This window comes from Panicum virgatum, chromosome 8K, assembly GCF_016808335.1.
Source record: "Panicum virgatum strain AP13 chromosome 8K, P.virgatum_v5, whole genome shotgun sequence".
Classification (NCBI taxonomy): Eukaryota; Viridiplantae; Streptophyta; class Magnoliopsida; order Poales; family Poaceae; genus Panicum; species Panicum virgatum.
Genome location: NC_053143.1, coordinates 9,171,494 through 9,177,010, shown reverse-complemented (window position 1 = coordinate 9,177,010; position 5,517 = coordinate 9,171,494). Strand labels below are relative to the sequence as shown.

Genomic DNA, 5,517 nt, shown 5'->3' with positions numbered 1-5,517 from the left:
ATACTTGTACCTTTGTAGGCCTATATTTTGTTGTACTGTCCATATTGAAATAATTAATCTTGTGCACTTAGCGTTGTGTTTTTTCTGCTGCATCTACAGGTCCTACCATGATGTCCATCATTAACTTCATGATATATTGCAATGGACGCATGTTCTTCCATAAGTCTGTAAATGCAACCAGTGATACTCAAAATTCAGAATATCTTCTTGACATGATTGGTACAGTGGTTGGTGACGAGATTGAAGCTAAATATGTTGTTCAAGTTGTCACAGATAATGGTTCTAATTATAAGAAAGCATGTCAAGACTTGGTTACCATGTATCCACATATTACTTGGCAACCATGTGCTGCCCATACCATCAACTTGATGCTAAAGGACATAGGGCACTTTCCTGATGTTGAGGAAGTAGTGGATAGTGCAAAGCGAATTTGCAGATTCTTATATAAGCATAATAGGTATGACTAGTGACTAGTGTTCTTGTATTGGATAAATAATTCAGCCATCTAGTATTGTCTTCTTATTGTGTTTATGAAAATTCAATGATGTTCTTGTTGTCATGTTTTTTATTTGTAGGCTGCATGCTATGATGAGAGAAAAGATAGGGAGGGAGCTGATTTGGTGGAATGCCACTAAATTTGGCACTGTTTTCATTTTTCTCCAGAGTTTTTGGGATAGACAAGATAAGTTCAAGCAATGGATGGTATCTGATGACTAGGAGAAATGTGTGTGGGCTGGTAAGGCTGACCATGATTTCACATATGATTGTTTGACCAGCAAAAAATGGTCGAGTCAAATGGAAGTGGTGTTAAAAGCTGTCTCCCCAATCTATTATGTACTTCGTTTAGCTGATCAGCAACAGAAGTTCTATTCTATATCTGCATTCATTCCAAAAATGATGGAATCTATGGCAGAAATATGTGGCAATTTAAGTGATAATACAATCCAAAAAAATCTACAGAATAGGGTGTTGGAAAAAGTCTAAGGAAGACTTGATTATCTTGTCAATGATACACTTATGCTTGCAGGTGAGGGCTTAATTGATAAATTGTTCAATTCATGTTGTTGTTTCATGCATCACTAATTATTAAGATTGCTGATTTTATTTTATTTTTTGTTAGCTGCCGCACTTGATTCTAAAGCACTGTACACTTCCAAGCTTGCAAGGAAACCAAAGTCCAGACATGCTGTCACATTGGCCATCAAGAAGCTTGCAGGCTCATCTTCAAAGGCTTCTACTGCAATCGATCAATTTACTTTCTTCTCAAAACAGGGAGGGTTATTTGGAGGAGCGGAGGCTCGAAAATCGGCTCTTAATGGCCGGTGTAGTGCAGGTAATTGCATGTTTAATTTTTTTAATGTGCATTATTTTGTTGCTTTCTTATGTTTGAATTCTTATTTCATTTACCATCATTTTCCTAGCTGATTGGTGGGATCAATATGGTGGAGACTGTAGTGAACTACAAGAGGTTGCAAGGCATATTGTCTCACAATGCATGTCCTCTAGTGGGTGTGAGCGAAATTGGAGCACATTTGCCTTGGTGCACACCAAATTGAGGAACTGGTTAAGTTACGATAAGCTTCACAAGTTGGTTTTTGTACATTATAATTTGAAGTTGCGTATCCAACATTTCATAACTAACATGCAAAACCTTCAAGAAATACAAACCGACAAGGAGAATGAAAGAGATTCTGATCCTTGTAGCATCCTAATAGATGTGACTATGTATGATGAAAGGAACCCGATCATGGATTGGTTGTGCACCTCTAGGAGTGAGTCCGCGCCGACTCTAGATGAACGTGATGACCAGAGGCCCGAATCCTCTAATCCTAGCAGACTTGTTATAGATGAGTTAGGGATGAGTGATGAAGAGGTGGCTGCATTTAAAAAGAAGATTGGTGGGAAACGGGGTAAGAAAAGGAAGGAAGAATTTGAAGATATTTTCTCTGATTATGAATCAGAATCGGATCAGCAAGGTAGCCCTGTTTATGCTGAGTCAGGGGAGAGTAGTTCTGATGACAGTGAAGGCAATGGTAAGTTTAATTTTTGATGGGATTCTGCATATTATATACTGTAGCTTTGCTGAAATATTAATCTTTTTAAAGGTGATGGTGATGCTGTTCATGCTTCCGGTGATGCAAATGAACTTGGAGAGGGAGGCTCGACAACTCAGGAAGGAGGTAATGTTCCTTGTACTAGTACTTGAACAACTTGCTATGGAAAATCTTGGTCCACTATTGATCAACTTGCAATGGAAAATTTTGGTCCACTATTGATTAATTTGTATTCTGTTATCAGCTGGTAAGGATAAGGGAATCCCTCTCTGTCCGAGCTCGAAAAGGATGAAGAAATGTTCTGTCAAGACCTTGTACTGAAGCCTGAAAGTCAGATTCGAGGGTCCATGCAAAAAGAATTGCTATTTGCCTGGGTTTGAGCTTGTCTTTTGGTGTGCTTCTAATATTTAGGACCATGGACTATTCTATGTAGTAATTGTTGGTACTTGGAATTGGAACTATGGATGGAGACTGTAATATTTGGGATTGAGCATCTTGGTGTGCAATATTTGAAACTCCATGTTGAAACTATTTGTTGCTTTGTGATAGCCATATTTCTCATTTCTATGCATTGTGATATCTTTTTTTTCGCTTTTAGATTGTTTGAAAATAATCTATGTTATTCTCCGTACAAAATGAGGTATTTTTTTGAAATTTCGTCCGAAAACAAAACGTCGAATCCGAGAATTTTCCGATAAATCCGATAAACGTGTTTATCGGTGACCTCCGGTTTTTTTTTCTACCGGTAAAGAAAACCTTGAAGCGAGCACGGGCGGAGGCTCGTGCTCGCGCGCGAGGCCAGGTGCCCCTGGATCGCGGCGGCGAGGTTACGACGAGGCCAAACGCGCAGCTGGGCGTGGTCGGGACAAGGACCGAAGGGTGAGGGCTCAAGCGTACGCGGTACCTGGCAGTCCAGGTCCGTGGCATGGTCGACGCGCGCACACGGGGCACCGGCGTTCCGAGCCCATGGTGGCGACGCGAGGGAAGGGAGAGGCGGTGGCTTGGCGAAGGGTTGCAACAACGACGGCTCCTGCAGAAAAAGAAGGACGGGGACCCTATGGCTCACTACGGAAGGTTCATTGGCGGCGCACGGCGGCCGGACAGCAAGGGGGGTCGGCGAGAGCAGCGCGGACAGGGCTCACCTACTGGGCTCGGGGACGGCGAGATTGACACGGTGCAGGGCAGGGCCCAATGTCGGTGTCGTCGTACGAGTCGTTGGCTCGACGAAGCTCCGATGGCGGCGCTCCCCCTTTTCTTCTGGCGCGGCAGCGTCGTGTTCCGGCGTTCGGTGGAGCGCCGCTCTGCGAGCTCGACCCCAGGTCCTTCCTCTTGGCGTGGTGACGACTCTCCTCCTCCTTCGAAGGCCCTTCTCTTCTTCTCCACCTCCATCTTCCTCTCCTCCCTAGGTTCTCTCTCGTTCTCTCCCTGTTCTTGAGGTGGCGGCGAAGATAGGGAAGCCCCGAGGCCTAGGGTTTGGGGCGGCGGCGGCTGCGGGCTTTATAGGGCGCGGTGCTAGGGTTAGAGCATGGAGCGGCGACGGCGTCGGACGGCACGGGCGAAAAAGCGACGGAAGGAAGCGGCGATTGGGGCGGAGCGGTGCGTCGCGAGGCGGAGGGCGAACGGCTTCGGAAGGTAGGGGAAAAGCAACAAGGCGCCTGTCATGCGGGCCCAGGTGGTCAGCGACCCAAGGGAAAAGGAGGTGGAGGGAGGTGCTGGAGTCTTTTTTATTTTTACATTTTTCAAAAAAAAATTTACAGAAATATATTTTGGTTTTTAAAATTTACAGTTCTATACCCCTACCGCCCGGTAGAGGGGCGGCAGGCCCCCTGCCGCCCCCCGGCCGGGCGGTAGGGACCTGTTTGTAAACAAAAATAAAATTTATTTGCGAATCAGGCCTTGGAAGGGGCCTGCCGCCCCTCTGTCGGGCGGCAGGCCCCCTGCCGCCCTACCAGTTGGCGGCAGGGGGCCTGCCGCCCGGCAGGGGGGCGGCAGGCCCCTCCAAGTATATAAAAGGTCCACCCCTTCTCTGGCGCCGTCATTTCCTGCCCACGAGATCCAGAGAGGGCAGAGGAAGAGAGGAGGGGTCCGAGAGGTATTTCCACCGGCGAAGCCCTGCCTGATTTTGGATCCGAACCGCAGGTAAGTAATCTTTTTGACCTATTATAGACTTGTTTCTAAAATAATTATGAATTAGAATAGATTTAGTTTTTGGATAGTGAAATATAGAATAGTAAACTTAGAATGACAGAACCTTATTATTATTGCAGCATAAGGCAATGGCTGCCTCCAATTCTATTGGATTTTCATGGACCGAAGAAAAATCTAGTATATTTCTTGACATCATGACACATCTTGTAATCAGTAAGAAGTTGGATCCATTAGCGGATGGTACGATAGAGATGGTGTTGTCCAAATTAGTTGAGTTTAAAGATTTAACATTGTTTCGAGGTATTACAATGCAAGATTTAAAGGAACACCTGCTAGAACGTCGGAAGATATACATGAGGGTATGTGAACTAGCGAATCATCCTTATGTTATTGGATTCTTACAAACTAATTGTAAGATATGGATGCGGCCAGAAGTGTATGAGATGCACATTAAGGTAACTCTTATTTAGTTCTAATCACGTCCGTTATTTGTAATCCATATTTACAAAATAGTAAAAGTATTGTGTAATTATATGCTAGGATTACCCCGAGGACACGGAGTTGATTAACAAATCGATACCAAATTTCCGTAAATTGGTATGTATCTTTGGTGGACTTATGCTGCAAACTAGACGAAGGAGGTGGATAAGATCTTCGGGTGATAGTACATGGCCTGCGCAAGAACAGATGCCCGGAGGTTCGTCGAGTCATGATGCAGCACCTCAACCACTAACTTGTGTTAACTGGAATGACGACATGGATGACTTCATGCCCCCGAAACCATGGCCTCCAACACATGATGTTCCTCCCCCTTTACATGAACCTAGAATCAGAAAAGAGACAAAGGGAAAGACAAGAGGTTCATCAAGTCATGTTGCAGCACCTGCAGCACAAACTTGTGTTAACTGGGATGACGACATGGATGACTTCATGCCCCCCAAACCATGGCCTTCAACACATGATGTTCCTCCCCCTTTACATGAACGTAAATCTAGAAAAGAGAGAAAGGGAAAGGCAAGAGGTTCGTCGAGCCATACTACACCACCTGCAGCACCACCATCTGTCAACTGGGATGACGACCTAGATGATTTCATGTCATGATCTATAACATATGATGTTCATCGGTTTAAGATGTATTCGCATTTAATATTGTTAATGTTGTATTATGCTTGTATGTATGTCTCGTACCTAACTTTGCATTCACTGGACATGTACATAATGTCGAGTTTGAATCGTACTTAGTCGTAATGGAGCATCGAAGTATAAACATACCATCTATTGTATGTAATGGAAAATACGAGAGTGATAAGAGGCG

The 5,517-nt window shown here is 44.5% G+C and overlaps 1 pseudogene; it reads left to right on the top strand.

Moving 5' to 3' along the window:
• The first annotated feature begins 250 nt into the window (after window positions 1-250).
• On the top strand, window positions 251-2,375 carry LOC120645403 (annotated as a pseudogene).
• Window positions 2,376-5,517: the final 3,142 nt, after the last annotated feature.